This window comes from Sphaeramia orbicularis, chromosome 16 (assembly GCF_902148855.1).
Source record: "Sphaeramia orbicularis chromosome 16, fSphaOr1.1, whole genome shotgun sequence".
Taxonomy (NCBI): Eukaryota; Metazoa; Chordata; class Actinopteri; order Kurtiformes; family Apogonidae; genus Sphaeramia; species Sphaeramia orbicularis.
Window position 1 is genome coordinate 1,568,708 of NC_043972.1, and position 23,487 is coordinate 1,592,194.

General features: G+C 39.6%; 1 protein-coding gene and 1 long non-coding RNA gene across 2 annotated transcripts in view; one reads left to right on the top strand and one right to left on the bottom strand.

The window, feature by feature from the left end:
- LOC115436221 (uncharacterized) overlaps positions 1-5,833 on the top strand; it is a 68,321-nt gene extending 62,488 nt beyond the window's left edge. Inside the window, exons 2-3 of the long non-coding RNA XR_003937792.1 lie at positions 1,253-1,259; positions 5,783-5,833. This is a non-coding gene — a long non-coding RNA (uncharacterized LOC115436221). The remainder of the gene's footprint in view (positions 1-1,252; positions 1,260-5,782) is intronic.
- The window catches only part of tsnare1 (T-SNARE Domain Containing 1), a 379,373-nt gene that overhangs the window by 6,316 nt on the left and 349,570 nt on the right, over positions 1-23,487 (bottom strand). The gene's annotated exons all lie outside the window — the stretch shown is intronic.

The window sequence follows — 23,487 nt, forward strand, 5'->3', positions numbered from 1 at the left end:
GGTTAGTTTTCTGTATTTTATTTCTTGCTTTTATTTTGGAGTAGGTCATTTAGTTTGAACTCTGAAGAAGATATTTTGTTTGTTGTTTTAGCCGCTCCCTCCCCTAACTCTCCTTTAGTTGCTAAAAAAATAAATATTGCGAACTTTAGTTTTTTTGACTGACGTGTGTGCTTGGGAGCTGGGAGGGGACACAGTAGAGCACATTCTGTTCACCCTGGTGAACCCCTAGGCCAGGGCGGAACACAACACATACATTAACAATGGCACACGTCACTGTTTAAATCAACAGTTTTCTACTAATAAGCCTTTTTATACAGAAATAACAATTCTACATTGTTCTTTCCTCTTTAAGGCTGGTTTCTGCTCGCCATATGAACATGACATACGGAAAACAGACGCAGGGGGTCGGCACCAGAGTACACGTGGTGCTTTTATACTCCAGGTGGCGTCTATTCCCAGACTGCAGGGGGCAGTGTGACACAAACGCACGTCTATCACAGTAAAAAACTAGAGAAGAAGAAAATTCATCAGTTCGTTTTCTGTTTTCACATAGTTATCAATAAACTTACTTCCTCCAGAGGGAAATGTGTGTGTTTCCTGTGTTTAATAAAATTCCAGATCCAGCTCAACTCTGTCAGAATCCGTGGGATGTTTGGCCCCTCCCCCCTGGGTCTCCACTTCTCCCTTTGGCGGTCTTTTTTGCCTTCACATATCTGTCCTGAATGTTTTTCCAGGTTTTTTTTTGCCCATTCCTCCTCTTTGCCGACTGTATGAACTGTTCTCCACTCGGCTGTGGTGGTGGTCCTGCTGTGACCACTCATCCCAGTGCCTGTACTTCTGTACTTCTACCACCAGGAGCTCCTGAATGTCGGCCATGTTGTCCATGCGTCTCTTACAAATTTTCTGAGGTGCGCGACGTGGAAAGTTTCGGCTTGAAATGAGCCATGCGAAGGGGCGGGGCTTTGAAAATGATGTCAGTTGACCACGTGAAGCCAGAGCTCACTGACGTGGTAAACATTAACCAGCCTTTAGTCTGATGCTAAACTATCCAATAAATAATAGTGCTCCTAGTTTTTGCACAGGGATCATTAGTGTAAACGCTGACATGGCTGCAGAGCATCAGTATGATGGGATCCACAACAACCATGTCACATCCGTCCACTGACACATTTAGTGTTTTTGTGTCAGCTGGGATTGTTTTAGATCCACAATACCAACATTTATGAAGAAGAGCACAATTAGCAATAGGAAGTCTAGAAGTTTATTCCTAATAAAGTACTGGGACTGACCAGAGCATCATGGGTAATGTCACGTCCGTCCACCAGCAAAAGTTTTCACATCCACGTGCTATTCCAAATCCAATATTTATGAAAATAGAGCTTCCACTGTCAGAGAATATCAGTAGTCTGTGCACAAATGGATTAGCATTATTTACACACACTTCTAGGACTGTAGGACAACTGTTTTTTTTTTTTTACAAAAATGGACACTCATTTGAGCCCCTAAGGAAATTTTAGCCGATTTACGTCTGCAATCGGAGCGTAGACATGCTCACCTGCAGCTGACGGACTGACGGGGGGGGGATTTTAGGAAAGGAAAAGGGCATCGACATGAGAAGGAAATGCAGAAAGCTGTAGGGAGAGTGAGAGTGATGGGAAAACTATGAAGTGTGACAGCAGGATGAACATGACTACACTACAGAGGCCGTCCATGAAAAGACCTCAGGCGTCCGTCACATTGGTTATTTTGTGCCCATCTGCACAATGTTCTGATCCTGACCAGCTGGAAGGACGCCAGTTTAGAAGGAGAGAGAGAGGAGGTGATGGTGGGTGGGGGGGCAGATTAATGTCAAGGTAGACGTGTGTGTGTGCAGTGGTGGTGGTGTGTATCCCCTCACACACACATGTAAAGACGGTTCTTTGTGGAGATCAGAGGTCAGAGGCCACCGGGTGACTGCGTCCGCTTGGCTCAGGGGTGTCGAACTCATGTTATTTCAGGGGCCAAACACAGCCTAATATGATCTAAAGTGGGCCGGACCAGTAAAATAATGGAAATAATAGGATAAGAACTTAGAAATAATGTCAACTCCAAAGTTTTGTCTGTTTTTGAGTGAAAAAAGTAAAATTCAAAAACAATCACATTTAGGGATGGGAATCGAGAACCGGTTCCCAGTAGCTCGACTCCTTGGAATCGTTTGCCTGCCTGCTTATCGATTCTGCCTTCGTTGTGCATGTGCGATGACGTCACGCGTACGCTGCATTGTTCTGGTCAGAACGAAGACAACATGGTGTTGAGGCAGAAACGGTCCACACAGACCACACCAGGTCTACACAGACCGCACCAGGTCTAAACAGACCGCACCAGGTCTAAACAGACCGCACCAGGTCTAAACAGACCGCACCAGGTCTACACAGACCATACCAGGTCTACACAGACCACACCAGGTCTACACAGACCGCACCAGGTCCACACAGACCACACCAGGTCTACACAGACCACACCAGGTCCACACAGACCATACCAGGTCTAAACAGACCAACCAGGTCTAAACAGACCACACCAGGTCTAAACAGACCACACCAGGTCCAAACAGACCACACCAGGTCTAAACAGACCACACCAGGTCCAAACAGACCACACCAGGTCTAAACAGACCATACCAGGTCCAAACAGACCACACCAGGTCTAAACAGACCACACCAGGTCCAAACAGACCACACCAGGTCTAAACAGACCACACCAGGTCTAAACAGACCACACCAGGTCTAAACAGACCATACCAGGTCCAAACAGACCACACCAGGTCTAAACAGACCACACCAGGTCCAAACAGACCACACCAGGTCTAAACAGACCATACCAGGTCTAAACAGACCACACCAGGTCTAAACAGACCACACCAGGTCCAAACAGACCACACCAGGTCCAAACAGACCACACCAGGTCCACACAGACCACACCAGGTCTAAACAGACCATACCAGGTCTAAACAGACCACACCAGGTCCAAACAGACCACACCAGGTCTAAACAGACCACACCAGGTCTAAACAGACCACACCAGGTCCAAACAGACCACACCAGGTCTAAACAGACCATACCAGGTCCAAACAGACCACACCAGGTCTAAACAGACCACACCAGGTCCAAACAGACCACACCAGGTCTAAACAGACCACACCAGGTCTAAACAGACCATACCAGGTCCAAACAGACCACACCAGGTCTAAACAGACCACACCAGGTCTAAACAGACCACATCAGGTCCAAACAGACCACACCAGGTCTACACAGACCACACCAGGTCCACACAGACCACACCAGGTCTACACAGACCATACCAGGTCTAAACAGACCACACCAGGTCCAAACAGACCACACCAGGTCTAAACAGACCACACCAGGTCCACACAGACCACACCAGGTCCAAACAGACCACACCAGGTCCAAACAGACCACACCAGGTCTAAACAGACCACACCAGGTCCACACAGACCACACCAGGTCCACACAGACCACACCAGGACCACACCAGGTCCACACAGACCACACCAGGTCTAAACAGACCACACCAGGTCCACACAGACCACACCAGGTCCACACAGACCACACCAGGACCACACCAGGTCCACACAGACCACACCAGGTCTAAACAGACCACACCAGGTCCAAACAGACCACACCAGGTCTAAACAGACCATACCAGGTCTAAACAGACCACATCAGGTCCAAACAGACCATACCAGGTCTAAACAGACCATACCAGGTCTAAACAGACCACACCAGGTCCACACAGACCACACCAGGTCTAAACAGACCATACCAGGTCTAAACAGACCACACCAGGTCTAAACAGACCACACCAGGTCCACACAGACCACACCAGGACCACACCAGGTCCAAACAGACCACACCAGGTCCACTGGAACACTGTCAAAGCTTCCATTTCTTCTAAAGGTGGAATCCCTCCAATCTGCTCAAACATTTGTCCACATGTGAATCATTTACAGGAATGTCACATATTTGATTCTCTACTTAGCAGCGCTTGTGAATGTAGCGGCAGAGTGAACGCCGGGCCGGTTCCAGTTCCGGTGTGGGCAACAAATATCGCAACTCCTCAAATACAAGTTTCTGAAGCTAAGAAGGGAAAGGAAATGAGGAGCACAACAATGGGAGACAAGCCGAGTTGAGTCCCATCTTTTTTGTAAAATATAAACATTTTCATAATGTAATTGGGTTTTTTTTGTACTAAAACAAAAAGAAAAACTTGGATTTGTCATTATTTATAGTTTATTAAGTCATTATTTTACTGGTCTGGCCCGCTTGAGATCAAATTGGGCTAAATATGTAACTGAACCAAAATGAGTTTGACAGCCCTGGAATAAGACATTTCAGGTTGTTCATTTTTTGTGAAAAGCCAGTCTGTAAATGTAAACATTTTTGTGTAATTTTGCTTTTTTGACACTAAAACAAAAAGCAAAAAATTGGCTTTTTTTCATTATTTATAGGTTATTATGATCGTAGTTTAGTGGTCTGACCCACTTTAGATTGAACATCCTTGATTGCTAATATCTTCAGTGTAATTTTTGCATTTTACAAATTCATCCCAGGGCCGGACTGGACCCTTTGGTGGGCCAGATTTGGCCCCCAGGACGCGTGTTGTGGTTTGGCTCAAACCATCAGGGAGCTCTGCCAGTAGCGGTCACATCAAAGCCCCGCCCACCACCGAGGAGAGCACCGCCTCCTCCCACATCTGCACCGCTCACATGCTCACACATTCACTGTCTTTACTCTTACAACTACAAATAATCAACAAAATAAAAAAGCACAATGGTGGAACATTAACCCATAAAGACCCAAACCATTTACTGGTCTAAACTGTTTAATATCTGTTCATCCACTATAATCAATACATGTAAATATTTGGGGTAAAATACAGTGTCATCTTTTCATGATCATCAGATATGAATGTTCAGAGGCTCCGTAATGGACATGGAAACACCGTCATACAACACCGATTCACCAGTAAAACCCATGGAGTTTAATAAATGACACTGGATGGAGACACTTGGATTATGTTCAGTTATTGATATCTTCTCTGAAAAGTTCAGTTTTCTCAATTTCTAATAAATCAACCCTCAGCTTTAATCTGAACTTACATGATCAGTGAATTAAATATTCTCCTGAGACCCAGGAAAGGAAAAGTTTTGGCTTTTTTTTTTTTTTTTTTTTACATTAAATAATTATCTTGATTAGAAACAACATGAAGCAACAATTTTTTTTTCACAAAGATTTTCTTTGCAGTGTTTTTTTTTTTTTTTTTTTTAATAAATAAAGTTGTGAAACTCTTGTCCCCTACAGAGAACAAAAATGCATTTGCTGGGTCTAAGGAGGATATAGGAAAATACCTGATTTTCATGGAAAATAAAGAGGATAATATTACAATAAATGGTGATATATCTGTGGCTTCTTCCTACTCCCTTTCAGGCACAACAGTTGTTCTTTGTTTTCTATTTGATTTTTTTTTTTTTGTGTATTGTTTATCTTTTTTTTTTTTTTTATTGTTTGATTTTTTATTTGTGTATTGTTTTTTATTTATTTTTGTTCCATATGTTTTATATTATGTCTGTGTCCGAAATAAACTAAGCTAACCTAGTCACATAAGAACGGTTAAATATAGAGAAAAATTCATTTGGGAAGTGCTCCAAAAGTAGGACTGGGTCCTTATGGGTTTAAAGCAGTAGTTTTATGACAAGAACATGGCTGTCCATGTGACTGTAGAGCAGCGGTCACCAGCCCTGGTCCTTCAGATCCACTATCCTGCATGTGTTAGATGTGTCCCTCTTCCAAAAACACCTGACCGTCATGTTCAGGCTTCTGCAGAGCTGGACCATAGGTCTATCAGGTGTGTTGGAAGAGTGTTTACTACCACTGCAGTTGGCTCATGTTTCTGTTTGGAGCTACAAACAAACAAACAAACAAACAAACAAACAAACAAACAGGTTTTACAGTTTAGTGTCACTTCAGTACATGTTCAAAAGTGTTCAAAGACAGAGGGCCATCCCATAATAGATGAACACAGGTTTCATGTTCTAATAAATATTCAGTCAGAAAAAAAGCTGCTCCCAGAAAACAGCTGAGCTGAAGGGAATCAGTGCCTGAACGTCCAGGTGTGGATGTGAGGAGTAGTTCAGGGACATCTGTACAACTCAGTGTCAGAAATACTTATGCATGAGGATCTGAGAGGGACAGTGGTGTTTCTGAACTGGTTTCACTACCAAACACAGGCCTGCCGAAAAATCAATATCCATTTACACTTATGCTGCATTTAGAATATTTTTTATTGCTTTTGGTTGCATCATACAGTCTTTTCCCACAGAGAATAAAGACCTGAAGTGCTCTTAAATGTCCTAACGAAAAGAGCAATTCTGCAGCTTATAGCATTTTGATACATTATGTCAGATTAAAACGGACAAATCAACCAGTCAAAGCAATTTTATGAAGCAAAAACTGCCACCCATGTGTGATTGTAGTGGTTCAGAAAAAAGTGATTTAGTTTGAAATCGCAAAATTGCTGCTTACATGTGGAAACAGAGGGGAAATATCTGTACGACAGTGGACAGGACATGAAAACCCAGGATAAGTCGGTTAAAATTATAACAAAATAAGCCAACCGTGGTTGTCTCTTCAAGTCTTTGCTAGTTTATTTTTTTTTTATTTTTAATTTTGAATCAACATTTAAAATCAAAAACAAGGAAAAACATAAAAGAACATTTTTTTGAAAAGGACCAGGATGAAGTTAAACTTCCCACTCCCACCCCTTTTGTTAATGACCATAAAGTCTCATTTCAGCTCCTCAAAGTAACTTCACAAGTCTTAAACTGGATTTATGGTTGTGCGGACGTCATGTGTCACTACCCACACCATTGCTTTCGGCAGCCCCATGTTGGCCCACATAACCTTCCAGATTGTAACTATGTGGCACGGCAACACCGACACACCTCCTGGTTGGTCAGTTTATGATCATGTGACGCCAGGTCTACACAGCAACAAATGTTGTGGGGTTCCACCGAATATAGTTGATTTGCTTTTGTTCATTACTGATTTCACTTTTGTTCTTGTCTGTTATTTTTTGCTCCTGACAAACCTGTGTGGTTACGCACATGAATAAACCCACATAATTTAACAAAGTGTGCCTTTATTTGATCAGTATAATTAATAATTATTAGATTTTGGTATTCCCTGTTGGTTAACCTTTTTCCTAATCTCCTACGTTGCCTCTCTCTGTCGTTTACGCTGTAATACTTTTAAAAGAACTTTGATATCTCCGTTGACTTCTACGAGTTTACGAAGACACTGCTCCATGTCGGCCGCTATTGTTCTAAAACAGGAAATGCCTGCCGGAAGATGTCGAAACCATGGAAACAGAGTTGTTTCCATGCACTACTGCCACCTTCTGATTTGGAAGGGAAACTGCAACACTTTCTAAAAACGACGTTGCTAGAGTACCCTGGAGTGTGACAGCACATGACGCTAACGTCAGATACAGGGGCGCCGATACCAACTGTGGGCCCCATGAGAGCATAAACATTGTGGACCCGTCATAAAATCAGTATCTTCTCAATCTGTCGGTGGGGGTGGTGAAACAAACATGCCTCTATTATACAGGTGCAGCTCAAAAAATTTGAATATCATGAAAAAGTTCAATATTTTTTGTCACTCACTTCAGAAAGGTAAACCCATATATTATATAAACTTATTAGACACAGAGTGAAATATTTGAAGCCTTATTTCTTGACATTTTGATGCTTATGGCTTACAGACAATGAAAACCCACAACTCTGTGTCTCAGAAAATTAGAACATTGCATAAAATCAATTAAAAAAGGATATTTTAAACATAAATGTCAGGCTTCTGAGAAGTCGGTTCATTTCTGTGTACTCAGGACTTGGTTGTTCCCCCTTTCACTTTCTGAAATGAGTGACAAAAAATATTGAACTTTTTCATGATATTCTAATTTTTGGAGCTGCACCTGTACAATGGAGCTTACATGAAATTTTCACAACTTCTAACCTGTGTTCACTGGACCCCTCCACCGTTCTATGCCCCCCCCCCACAAATGCTGGATCCCATGAATTCGTCATGTTTACCCCCCCCCCCCCCCCTTATCGGCACCCCAGGTCAAATACAGCGTACCTACGTGACACAGAGCGATGCATGACCATAAATCCAGCCGTACACAAATCCAAAAGCAGTTTTCCCTCCAGTATTCGTCTCCATGCTTCACTCACTCGCTGCTCATTGAACAGTCAATACAACACAGAAACCACTCGCCTTCACCGGTGTTCAACTCTTGCCTGTTTGCTGCCTCCTTTCATCTTTGATATCAAGCTAACCGACCTGTCTGAAAGCATTTGTTTTTACCATTCCATGCAATAAATCCATGAACTGCTGGCCTACATTTAATGGCACAGACCTAAACGCAGACGTCAAACTCCTATTATATCACCTCGGTTCCCATGATAAAAGCCAAATGTACGAACCGGTGGCATGGACTGGTCCAAAAGGAGAAAAACATCTATTGTGGAATAGAAGAAAAGAGGAGCACTGGCCTTGGATGAAGTATATGCTCCCCAGGTGCAGTTAAAGTAGAGTTTTTCCAGGTTTTTTGTGCACAAACAGCTGATAGGGAGCTCATGCTACTGGTGTCCTGAGCCTCCATGACTGGATCTGTGATTTTAGGTGTGAGTGTTTGAGGTTATCTTTAAAACTAAATAAAGTTTTTCTCTCCAGGTGTCCACCTTAATTATTGATCTCATTTACATGACCATAAAAATAAAAAATAACACAAGTAACCGAATAATGCGGCACATAATGAACAAGAAGTTCAGTTTAATGGCGGACATTGTGGAGCTCAACTGATTAACCATTAAAAGCAGCAAAGACGAACACTGTATTGGTTCTAGTACTGGCAAATGCAAAATGGCCAGTTTGGTTTAAAGGGGTTATATTGTGCTAAACCCACTTTTCTTTGTGTATTTGGACCCTAATAGTTCATACAGTTTGAATCTGAACCCTCCAGATGCTGTAAATCTACCGTTATATTCATTCCTGCAAAAATCGAGTGGATTTCTACAACCTGTTTTAATTCCTGCTTAATTTTATATGTTTTATAACTAGTTACGTCACGACATTTGCACATAGAAGGTCAAGACTTTCGACAAACATTTCTCAGAGTACGACATAACTGTTCATCATCAGCAGCGGTTGTAGTAAAAACTGAAAATATGTCCAAACTTCAAGCTGATTACTTACAATGTTCAGTTGTTGGTTGTATTAACGAACAGAAGTGGCTGAACGGGACAGAGAACCACGGTCAACAACCTGGAAGGGGGTGGGGTCATGTGCATTTAAAGGGCCAGCGCTCCAAACCACCTTTCAGGTGTCATTAGTCAGAAATAGGGTTGAAGATGGACCTGTGGGGTTGGATTAATGAAGAATTCAGAGCCAAGCAGAGCATTTACAGTTTATGGAGACCACAGGGAAATGTTTCAAAAGGCAGAATTCCATTTACAAAAGCAAAATATCACTCCTTTAATTAGGGATGGGAATCGTTAAGAATTTAATGATTCCAATTCCATTATCGGTTTTGCTTACTGATCCAATTCCTTATGGATTCTCTTATCGATTCTCATTGGGTGAGGGAATAAAAGAGTACAAACAGGTGTGTTTGCATTAACTGTCTGTTATATTTCCATCTGCACAGAAAATAGAACATATACAGAATGAACAAATACAAAAACAGATGATGCTTTACTAATTCCTCTATTGCCGCATTTCTACTACATGGAACTGGTTCAACTCGGCTCATCTCCTGTTGTTGTGCACCTCATTTCCTTTCCCCTACCTTCAGAAACTTGTATTTGGGTACGACGTTTGTTGCCCGCACCGGAACCATTCACTCTGCCGCTACATTCACAAGCGTCGCTAAGTAGTGAATCAAATACGTGACATTCCTGTAAATGAATCATTTGAGCAGATTGGAGGGATTCCACCCTTTTGAAGACATGGAAGCTTTGACAGTGTTCCAGTGGACCTGGTGTGGTCTGTTTGGACCTGGTGTGGTCTGTTTGGACCTGGTGTGGTCTGTTTGGACCTGGTGTGGTCTGCTTGGACCTGGTGTCGTCTGCTTGGACCTGGTGTGGTCTGTTTGGACCTGGTGTGGTCTGTTTGGACCTGGTGTGGTTTGTTTAGACCTGGTGTGGTCTGTTTGGACCTGGTGTGGTTTGTTTAGACCTGGTGTGGTCTGTTTAGACCTGGTGTGGTCTGTTTGGACCTGGTGTGGTCTGTTTGGACCTGGTGTGGTCTGTTTAGACCTGGTGTGGTCTGTTTGGACCTGGTGTGGTTTGTTTAGACCTGGTGTGGTCTGTTTGGACCTGGTGTGGTCTGTTTGGACCTGGTGTGGTCTGTTTAGACCTGGTGTGGTCTGTTTGGACCTGGTGTGGTCTGTTTGGACCTGGTGTGGTCTGTGTAGACCTGGTGTGGTCTGTGTAGACCTGGTGTGGTTTGTTTGGACCTGGTGTGGTCTGTTTGGACCTGGTGTGGTCTGTGTAGACCTGGTGTGGTTTGTTTAGACCGTTTCTGCCTCATCTCCATGTTGTCTACGTTCTGACCAAAACAATGCAGCGTACGTGTGACGTCATCGCGCATGCGCAGCGAAGGCAGAATCGATAAGCAGAATCGTTAAGCAGGCAGCCAAACGATTCCAAGGAATCGAGCTACTGGGAACCAGTTCACAAAAAGAACCGGTTCTCGATTCCCATCCCTACCTTTAAGACACTGACTTGTTGAAATTTGCTCCCTGTGCGACGTATAGAAGTACAAGACTTAGACCACAGTGCATGCTCCATGTGTGAGTTCACATGAACCATAAAAGTCCTGTATTCTACACACTACAGTGACATATGGAGCTGAAATGAGACAGATGTTGAGAACCTAAAGAAATGGGATGTGTTGACAACTACAGCCTAAAAACCCAAAACACAAAAGAAAAGTAAAACAGCTGGTTTAAACAGTATGTTTATCTGCTCTAATGAAAACTTGCTAATGTGAGCATGTCTGAATGAACAGCGTAGGATCTAAATTGCTTTAATTCCAAGGCCAGTAGAATTTTATGAGCCGAGTACACTTCATTGGGTTAAATGTTAAGAAGAAAAAAAACAAAGACAAAACCCCATCAGGGCCGTCATTAAACCACAGCATCGTGGCCTCTGGGGAAACAGCTGAGGACATACGTCTGCATGTTCTCTCTTTCTAGCTCCTAGGTATTTTCATTGTGTTCCTATAAACATAGGGGAGAAATAAATAAAGTCCTACTTGTTCTTTTCAATTTAGATGATAGAAAACAAAAATACACTATACTATTTAATAAAGGAAACAATTAGGAATCAAACTTGTGCAGGTAAGCTCAGTTATGGACCTACTTTTAAGGATACATGACTATGATGGGATGTAATCTGGAGACACAGTGAAGGAGCAAAGTACAGGAATTAACCCTTGAAGACCTCATAGCCTCTGGTCGTGAAACTGTTCAATAACTTCTGAACCACATCAATACATGTAAAAATATTCAGGTAAAATGCAGTTTGCACATTGTACTTTCATTGAGTTGTCAGTTGTGCTACTGAAAAATGCGGTTTTAAGAGTTACAAGATTCATCTTCAAGTTTATTTCGGTTGAACCTTCATTTTGTGTTTCATTATTGGAGTTTGGAGTTTGTTCATTTTTTAAAAACTCATTTTTAACTCATTAAGACCCAAACTACGAACAGTAACCAAAAGCATCTACTGATGTAAAATGTTTAATAACTTCTGAACCACTAAACCTTTAAATCCATGTAAATAACTGGTGTAAAATACAGTTTGTCATCTTTTCATGGTCATCAGATATGACCCATTTGAACATTCAGAGGCTCCGTAGTTACCGTGGAAACACCGTCATCTTCTACAACATTGATTCACCAGTAAAACCCATGGAGTTGGATCAATGACAGTGGATGGACACACTGGGTTTATGTCCAGTTATTGATATCTTTGCTTAAAATGTCTTTTATGAACATCTACATGATCAGTGAATTCAATGTAAGAAAATACTTGATTTTCACTGAAAATTCACAAAATACAAAGTACCATTTATTACAATAAATGGTGATAAATGACTTAAGAATGCTTAGAGAGAGAAAGTCATTTGGGAACTACCTCCAAAGTCACACTGGGTCTTTATGGGTTAAAAAATGAGTAGCTACTCACCTTATCAGTTAAAGAATTAAACAAGATTAGATACAAGATTCATGTTCAAGTTTATTTTGGTAGAAACTTCAGTTTCTGTTTCATTATTGGAGTTTGGAGTTTGTTCATTTCTTAAAAACTCATTTTTAACTCATTAAGACCCAAACCACGAACGGTAACCAAAAGCATCTACTGATGTAAAATGTCTAATAACTTCTGAACCACTAAACCTTTAAATCCATGTAAATAATTGGTGTAAAATGCAGTTCTTCATCTTTTCATGGTCTTCAGATATGACCCATTTGGACATTCAGAGGCTCCGTAGTTACCATGGAAACACCGTCATCTTCTACAACTTTAATCCAACTCCATGGATTTTACTAGCGAATCAATAACAGTGGTCATAGATGATTGGATTCTCATTAATTTTATGATACATTTTGTTGTAAAAGTCACTCTTTTCTTTTTTTATTGTGGTCTAAGATGTGACCTGTAAATTCACTGAGTTTTTATGAATATCTACATGGTCAATAGTAGGAAAAGTTTTTTATATACATTATATGGTATATATTTACAGAATAACACTGTTTGACTTTCATACTATCAGCAGAGCATGTCACCTTTAGAAGCACGGTTAATAACAATAATAATAATAATAATAATAATAATAATAATAATAATAATAATAATAAAAAACCATCTTGACTAAAGTGCTGATGCATGTGCGTTGTAGTTTGCATACTTTCACTTGTGTGTATTTTAAGATATTTCACTTATTCTGTGTAAAGGTAGTAATTCTGAGGCCAAATAAGGGTTGAAATTCTATAAAGACATGATGGTTGCTCTGGGGGTTTTGTCCAATTTCCATAAATATTCTTATAAAACTCCAAGTCCTGCAATGTAGATCCCTTTAACTGCTAATTTGCTTCACCAAATATGGTTCATATACTCTGTGATTTCTGTAAAATTCATATACGTTACCTTGGGGGAATATAAACGCTTTTATTTATTCCATACAGTGAAACAGTGAATAGGATAAAGTAGGTATAAGTTTATGGTTGACCCGTGTAATGGCTTTTATGAAACTAAAAGAAGATACCTTTGGTAAAATATCATCATGAAAACTTATAAGTGCCTTTAAAGTAACAGTAGAATTATTGTGTTGTTGTACTGTGTCTGAGTCTATCATGGTATGGTTGCAGGGCAGTTCAGGTGAGACAAACAGAATTTTCCATCGTTTTAGTCATATATGACTGCGACGGCAGCACAGAACCACAGGAAAAGATTTAATCATTAACCCATAAGGACCCAGTGCTACTTATGACAGTTCGCAAAAGAATTTCTCTCTATATTACCACATTCTTTAGTTGATTTATTGTGATATTATCCTCTTTACTTTGCATTTCTTCAGTGAAAATCAAGTATTTTCCTATGTTTAATTCACTGATCATATAGATGTTCATTAAAGCTCAGTAAATTCAAAGGTTATTATATCAGAAACAGAGAAAACTGGAGAAATAGTGACTTTTTCAGCAAAATCTATCATTAACTGAACATAAATCAAGTGTCTCCATCCACTGTCATTGATTCACCAGTAAAACCCATGGCATTTGAGCAATGTTTGTAGAAGATGAAGGTGTTTCCACGTTCACTATGGAGCCTCTGAATGTCCAAATGGGTCCTATCTGATGACCACGGAAAGATGACAAACTGTATTTTACACCAGTTATTTACATGTGTTGATAGGATTAATGGAGCAACAGGAATTAAACAGTTTAGATCAGCAGATGGTTTTGGACAACAGTGGATGTTTGGGTCTTTAAGGGTTAACCTTTTAGAGGTCCCTCATAGAAATAGAAATCCTACTATAATGGACGTTCTGTGTCCAACACGTCTTTGTCCGACGTCTGTCCCAATGTTGCAGCAAGGGAGGACGTACGGGTGCAATGCCACTGTTGCACCACGGGAGGGCGCTATCGTACAATGGCACCACGGGTCCAATGCTGCTAGTACTATAAATATATAAATTCAAAACTAAAGCCTTAGTGTGTCATTGGAGGATATCACAAGACTATTACTTTAGTGAACTTTTTCAAATTTTTTTATTGTCATGTAGAAAATCAAGGTCAATGAAGTTACCGTATTTGGTTCTTTGCCTGTATGTGGCAAAAAAAAAAAAAAAAAATCCAAGAAGTAAATATATTAAAAAAAATGTATGCAATGTCAAAGGTACATGTATTTTACAAGAATTGGAAGATCATCAGTGCTGGTCCAGACCCCTGTCCACATCTACATGATCCCTTTGAACATCATTCCTTACTTTAGTACCAGTACTGCATGGTACCAAACAAAGCAGGTGCAAACATCCACTGTTGTCCAAAACCATCTGCTGATCTAAACTGTTTAATTCCTGTTGCTCCATTAATCCTATCAACACATGTAAATAACTGGTGTAAAATACAGTTTGTCATCTTTCCGTGGTCATCAGATATGACGCATTTGGACATTCAGAGGCTCCGTAGTGAACGTGGAAACACCTTCATCTTCTACAAACATTGCTCAAATGCCATGGGTTTTACTGGTGAATCAATGACAGTGGATGGAGACACTTGATTTATGTTCAGTTAATGATAGATTTTGCTGAAAAAGTCACTATTTCTCCAGTTTTCTCTGTTTCTGATATAATAACCTTTGGATTTACTGAGCTTTAATGAACATCTATATGATCAGTGAATTAAACATAGGAAAATACTTGATTTTCACTGAAGAAATGCAAAGTAAAGAGGATAATATCACAATAAATCAACTAAAGAATGTGGTAATATAGAGAGAAATTCATTTGCGAACTGTCATAAGTAGCACTGGGTCCTTATGGGTTAATGATTAAATCTTTTCCTGTGGTTCTGTGCTGCCGTCACAGTCATATATGACTAAAACGATGGAAAATTCTGTTTGCGTCACTATGCATGCAGAGGTGGACCTGACAGACCCTGGAGACCACATTAGACCTGAGACTGTGGACTCACTATCCTCACTGGAACTGTTGCTGCCACTGTCTTGTCATGTATAAATTAAAAGTAGTCACTTGTCCGATAAAGGGTTAAGGGTGGAGGTCACATCTCCACTCAAACACTGGTGTATCAAGACATTGTCTAAACGGTCTGCCTTCAGTCCTCGGTTCAGATGAGGTCTCAGGACAATAGTTCAATAGGATACATCAAACCAACATCAAAAAGTCCAACACCACACAAACACTGTGATCTATAACCGACTGAGGTAGTTACAGAGGTTTCTCCAGACATTTGGAGATTTAGAGGTTTCAATCTAGTCCAGATCAATTCAGACTCATTGGGTGGGTCACCGCTGTCCTGCTCCATTTCCACAACACAGTGTTCAGATGCAGGAAGTTAATAGCTCATATCAATCACCGCCAAAATCAGTTCCATGGCACCGTCATTGATCGTCAGTCAGCGGCAGGATGAATGGCATTTGGGGAATGTTGAGGAGACCAAGCCAACGGGGTTGTGCGGCTGAGGAGTGAAACGTCGGGGAGTGCTCACAGGACTGAAAGCTTTATTGCTGAATGTGTCTTCAATCAATGAGCCGAAATTTACTGCAGAGCTGATACAGGATGGTGCACACCAAACAGAGACCTCCATAAAACAACCTATAAATCAATACAGAAACATTACGGTGATACAATTGCCAGAGTTATGAGTGTTTTTAGAATGTTATGGACTTTATTTAGTCCGACTTTTTTTTTATTTCAGTGTTTTAGGGCGCTTTCACACAGCGTACTCCAGTCTGTACCGTACTTGGATACGTTCACACCTTTAACGCGGCCCATGCTTGAGTACGAGTGGGTGTTACAGGGTCCAAACAGTAGGTGGCGGTGTGGAAGGAATTCTGTCGCTATCCATTAAAGGTGAAAGTCAGAAGAAGACAAACCCTTACGTCATCAACTGAGCAACTGTTCTGTTCGTTTGTGTACAATGTCGGCAATACTTGTCTATCTGTTAGCCTGTTTGAGGCAAAGTGAAGAAGAGCGACCTTCATTGTCCCTGATTTATCACAGAGTGGTTCGGTCGGAAAGGTGAGCTCTTGCCGTGCAATCACACTACAATACGTTACATTCTGGTATACTCAAGTAATTACACACGTATGACAGAAACTGGTATTAATGACAACATATTTCACAATTCTACTTAATCAGTAACTGTATGGCTATTCGTACTTTATTTTAATTACTACACTGTAAGCCCAGAATTTGTATTTTACTAAAATGCTTTAATTACAGTGCACTTAAATGATTTAAGTTTTATGATGTTACTATAAAATGTTCAGTATATTCTACTAATTTGTAGACATAGTTGAAAGTACAAAAAAGTTTAAGTTAAATGGAATTAAATCACTAAGTTTTAGTCCTGACCACACCTTTTTATCTTCGCATTGCATTGTGGGTATTGGGCATGTTGTTGAAAATGTGTTGTTTTTCTGTGCAGGGGTTCAGCGGGGTTGTTTTTGTATTTTTGTACAGCTGCACCATGAGTCAGAGCCAGAGGAAGAACTATGGCTTTAATGTTCATCTGAGACTGTTATTGTACAATGGAAATCTAACTGTCTTGTCAAATTAAAAGCACTCCTTTTACTGGTAAGTGTCATTGAGCTAACTTCCATTCATGATACAACATATTGTTGAGTAATTTTATAATTATTTTGGTCAGGAATAGGATTTTGAGTTTGATTAACTTAAAAAAAAAAGTTGTTTAATCAATGATAAATTAATCTGGCTGCAATTGAGAAACTTAGTCCATGTAAGCTAAAATGCTGAGTTGAATGGTTGGATAGTGGGGTTGATTTTACAACAGATTTAAAGTACAAATAACTTGTCTTTTGGTGTTTTCTACTTAATAGTTTAAGTTCAATACTTTTCACATTAAAGTTGAACGTATTTAAACCAATTGATTAGTCAATCATTACTCAAATCATTTAAGTGCAATCACTTGCCTCAAATTTTTTGAGTAAACTCTACTTATCCAGGCTTACAGTGTAGTACTTTACTTTAATTTATACTCTATATCAACTGAGGTATATTCAATGCAAGCCATGAGTGATCGCCCATAATCTATAATCTCTATATACATGCAAAATTCCAAAAGCTTGTGTGTCTGGAGATCGTAAGGGAATTTTCCTGATAAGAACACCTGTCAGGTTTTTCACACTTACTTGCATTGAAAAGGTTTAAGTAAGATTATTAATTTGTTTGTGGGATCAAACCCCACAGAGGGGGGATAAGGTGGTATTTAAAAATGATATTTAAAAGTAAAAAGAATATTTTAATATTGTGATTCTCATTTTCCCAAAGTATCAGTTTCAGTATCACCATCTGTTCCATTCCATTTCACTTCAGATGTTTGGATAAGGCTTAAGTGTGTGTGTCACTTTCTCGTAAATGGTGTCCCAGGTCATCGTGACCTGGAAAGTTGGTGTGGGAACAGGAAATCAGAGGAAGTCCCACCAAAGATATATCCAAAACAAAGTCATTACTAAGATCATATTTGGCCAAAGGAGTGTATCATGCACGTGGTGAATGGTCAGTTCCTTTTATGGCAGTAAGCTCTGGTGTAAAAGTCGAGTGTCAAATAAAGGAGGGGGGCACTCCCAGATCAGCATTCCTCTGTTTGACTTTTTCTTCTGAACTATTCACAACAATCTGAGACTTTTTCAGGACACAACAGGAGCACCGTCTACGGTCTCCTGGTGATTCGCTCACATCCATTCTCAGGCACAGATTGCGTTCACACTGCAACATACCATACTGATCAGTCAATCCAATTTTATTTATATAGCACCAAATCATAACAAAACTTATCTCATGACACCTTACATATTGAGTTGGTCCAAACTAGACTCTGGGCCAATTTACAGAAACCAACAGAATCCTCCAGGAGCCAACACTAGTGACTGGAGACAGTGGAAGGAAAACTCCCTTTAACAGCAGAAACCTGGAGCAGAGCCAGACTGAGGAGGATGGACATCTGCCTGGACCAGTCAGAGTCCACGTAGTCCGTACCCAGGACTACCTTCTCAGCTGGACTCGGGTACAGTACTCATGCATGGAGCGTTTGCGTTCACATGGATAAAATTAAGCAGATTTTGGGGTCAAACGTACTGGGATATGGACTCGGGTACAAAGTGTGAAAACGCCCTTAGTTTCTCTTAATACGAGGGAGGATGAGACATCTTTGCATCTGTCGGTCATGTTTATTTTTTTTAAACTAATGTTGCACACTTTTGTCATTTGTATTTGAGAATTGCCTTTTTGTCATGTTTTTGTGCATCTGTGTTGCCCATTATGCCATTTGTAATCATTTCATTCCCGGAAAAGAACTCGAAACACATTCAATATTTTTCCAGTGAACTGCTCGACAAACTCCTTGACTCCTCTCCTGTTGATGGGCAAACTCAATCAGTTATGAGTGCCACTTTCAAACGCTGTGGGGGCCGGGGGATATGTCATCCTTTTGCAGTTGATTTGGTTTTAATTTTCCAAGCATAATGAGGAAAACTGCCAAGATGGTTAGATGAAAATATACATGATGTAATGTATGATTAGGCACTTTATTCTTGTCCACAATGAACCATTAATATTTCTCATTTTATGACACAACTGGAGCCAAGTCTGAAAGAAGTGCTAATGTTTGTTACTCATGCTAATGCTAGGTACTGTGTGTATTAGGATGGGCAAAATACATAAACTGAATTTCCCTATAGGGATAATACAGTAATTCAACCTTTAACAAAAACTAAAACTACAGCTCTATTTAGTGTTTACGTCGTTGAGGGGCTCATTGTAGCTTTCTATGTCAATTAACACTGCTAGTTTTAAATGTATTTAGCTTTCACAAATACGAAACAACAGTACTGCCTTGTTGCTTTTGCTTATTTTCAGAAATGATTTACACATTACTTTATTATTTTGGTTTTGTGTAGTATAAAGTTAACGCATATTCTCTGTTACTAAAATACAAACCAATCAGACAGTAAAAACTAGCTACAGTCATCTCACACATACACTAGCATCAGTATTTACAACCAATGTGACCAAATATACATGCCAGTCCAAAAAGTACCATTTCAAAGATACTTTCACTGGACAACTGCTGCAGTGATTAAAATACATTTTAACTGCAGCTAATTCTTTAACCCTTTAACTGATGCCATGAGTAGCTTCTCATTTCTTAACCCATAAAGACCCAGTGTGACTTTGGATGTAGTTCCCAAATGAATTTTTCTCTCTATTTAAGCATTCTTAAGTCATTTATCACCATTTATTGTAATAAATGGTACTTTATATTTTGTGAATTTTCAGTGAAAATCAAGTATTTTCTTACATTGAACTGACTGATCATGTAGATGTTCACAAAAGCTCACATTAAAGTTGAGGGTTATTATAACAGAAACAGAGAAAACTGAAGAAAAACTGACGTTTTAAGCAAAGATATCAATAACTCAACATAAACCCAGTGTGTCCATCCACTGTCACTGATCCAACTCCATGGGTTTGACTGGTGAATCAATGCTGTAGAAGATGATGGTGTTTCCATGGTAACTACAGAGCCTCTGAACGTCCAAATAGGTCATATGTGATGACCATGAAAAGATGAAGAACTGTATTTTACACCGATTATTGACATCTAATGATAGGATTAGTGGATCAATAACACTGGGTTACAAAAAAATGTTTTTTGCAAGTTGTCTAGGTTTTTTCAACTGAATTCGGACCATTTTGCACCGCTAAATCCAAAAATGACACTTGTTTTTTCTCAATCAGGTCAGGTTTTTTTGCTAATTTGATTTTGAAAAATTTGATCTTCTCACAAAATTGATTACATTTTTGTGACTTTATCAGTTGATTTTTTATATAGTTCTCACCCAAAATAGGTTTTAAGAGAAAAAAAAAATCATTTTCTGACAGGATGTATTTATTATTTATTATTTATTATGTATTCACTGCAGATGTAGCAGAATACGTCAGGCTTATTTTTGCCAGATCTTCTAGTCGAAGCCATTTCATTCACCTGTAATATTAAAAAAAAACATCATAAATTGGCAAAAGTAAAATCTTCAGAACTCCTTTATGGCAAGAAATATGAAAGAATTTTGTATCATATGATGTGAAAATGCCCATAAATGTAAGCAAAAATGTTCAAAAGCCAATATGTAGCATAGTTCAGAAAGTTGACCTGATTGAGCAAAATGAATGTGATTTTTGGATTCAGCACACCAAAATTATCCTAAATCAGCTCAAAAAACTGAAACAATACATTTGTTGTTGACCAGTGTAATTATTTAACATTTTATGTCAGTAGATGTAGGGGCTGTGTTATGATCTGGGGTGGATTCAGTTTGTCAGGTCTACAGGGTGGGGAAGCAAAATGTACAATATTTTGAGGCAGGGATTGAAAGACAGTGTATGACCAATTAGTTTATTGAAAGTCATGAGAATTTAAATCTTCAAATCCTATTTTACTGCATTTCTAACGCTCTTGTTGTCTACCTTAAGTTCAATTGCCATTTTTCTCCTGGATTTGGTTGGATCCTTTAGGATTTTGGATTTGAGAGCTTTAATAAAAGCTTTGGTACGTTTTTTGTTGCTTCCTCCACTTCCAGACTTTCTGGTAATAGTTTTGCTCATAGTCATTCTCTTCTTTCCATTATAAACAGTCTTTATGGACACTCCAACTATTTTTGAAATCTCCTTTGGTGTGACGAGTGCATTCAGCAAATCACACACTCTTTGACGTTTGCTTTCCTGATTACTCATATGGGCAAAAGTTTGTGAAAAGGTATGGATAATAGTGTTAGGTATGATTATGACATCAGTATATGTTTGGGTTCAAAACAACTGACGTAGCGCCTGCTGAGAAAAAACAACTAAATGTTCAGTGTACATCTTGCTTCCCCACCCTGTAGGTTCAGCACTGTTCTATGTCCTTAAAATGATATAAAGGTAAAAGCTAATGCTAAATATTTCCAATGTTATATTAGTATGTGGGATTGTTTTTGTGTGCGTGTACTTGAATGAAGCTGAAAACAGACTCTCCATTAGCTTTCTTTCCCACTTAAAAGATATATATATAAAAAACAGTAACAGATTCAAGGGTAAATCTGCAAACACTGTCATCATTTCCACCGCCCACCACCCACATGTTCCATCTCCACCATCATGTCACTGTCTGCTGTTCACTGTTTTGTCATTTTTTTCCTGTCTGATCTCACTTTAGATTCTTTTGTCTTCTTTTCTTGTTTTGATATCTATTTCTTATCTATGTCAAAGTCAACGGAGACCCACTCAGACAAACAGTTTATCTAAATCACAGGTGTCAAACATGCGGCCCGGGGGCCAAATCCGGCCCGCCAAAGGATCCAATCTGGCCCGTAGGATGGATTTATGAAATACAAAAATTACAATTTACATTCCACATACAGACCAATTAGATCTAAAGTGGGCCAGACAAAGTAAAATACTATTATATTAAACCTATAAATAAGGAAAACAGCAAATTTTATCTTTGTTTTAGTGTAAAAAAGTAAAATTACATGAAAATGTTTATATTAAAAAACTGTTCTTTTACAAAAAATGTGAAAAATATGAAATGTCTTAAGATAAATAAATGCAATTTTACCAATATTCTGCCTGTTATTAAATGTTTTGTGCATTTGTAATTATAATGTAAATTGTAATGCACACGTGTAAATGATAAACTGTTAATCTGAGGCATAATACTGTTAATTTGCACTTGTTTTTCTTAAAATGTTTCCAGTTGTTGATGTTATTCAGATTTTTGTAGATGTAAACATTATCATAACTTAATTTGACTTTTTTCACTGTTATTATTTTACTGGTCCGGCCCACTGGAGATCCTATTGGGCTGAATGTGGCCCCTGAAGTAAAATGAGTTTGACACCCCTGATCTAAATGGTACCTGAAGTGCAACTATTTCCTGCTACTGTTAAAGGCACGAAACTGGAAATGATACCAAAATCCTACAACGGGAAAATAATCCCTGGAAATACAGCGGTGTAGTGCTACAGCAGCCAGAGTTTAGAAGAAGTTTGTTGAAATGGTGGAGCTGAAAGAAGCTCACATAACATCCCACGGCGAAAAGTGATTTCAGTGAGTCATCCTCTGTAAAGTTGGAAAGTGTGGTTCAGTGATGACTCTATAGTAGCAGAGAAAGTGTTACCAAAATAGGAGCGTGACTGTTCAGTAACAGGTGAATAATAGACGTGGCTAAGTCAGGGACTGGAGTTTGTCAGGAGGCAGGAAACTGGGATGTAGGTAAGGAAAGGTCAACCCAAACACAAAGCCTGAAGGAGTCCAGTCCAGTAAGAGAAGAAAAAACCCCTGAAGAAACACTGGACACATGTTCTAAACTGACAGGAACTACAGGGAAAGAGCGGACGTGGTCGTTATTAGTGCACGGGAACAGGTGGGGGTAAGTGGAGGCTGGAACGATGGAAGGAAACTGCAAGTGACGAAGAGGAAAGTGGAAAACTACAGAGAGGAGACAGTGAGAAATGGATGGGTCCGAGACCAGGAGGTGAGAGTCCAACACAAAATACTGAGTAAAGGCACGGCTGAACGAACACAAGGAAATACAAAGAGTAGGATCGGAAATAATGGAGGAGTCTGATCGGCTACACACTCTGAAAATGGGCTTTTCAGTGTGGTGTTGTCAGTGGGTACTACTACTACTACTACTACTACTACTACTACTACCACTACTACTACTGATACTACTACTACTGATACTACTGATACTACTACTACTGCTACTACTACTCCTACTACTACTGCTACTACTACTGCTATTACTGCTACTACTACTGCTACTGCTACTACTGCTACTACTACTGCTACTACTGCTACTACTACTACTACTGCTACTACTGCTACTACTACTGCTACTACTGCTACTACTACTACTACTGCTACTACTGCTACTACTACTGCTACTACTGCTACTACTGCTACTACTACTACTACTACTACTACTACCACTACTACTACTGCTACTCCTACTACTCCTACTACTACTGCTACTACTACTACTACTCCTACTACGACTGCTACTACTGCTACTACTACTACTACTCCTACTACTACTACTACTACTACTACTACTACTACATGA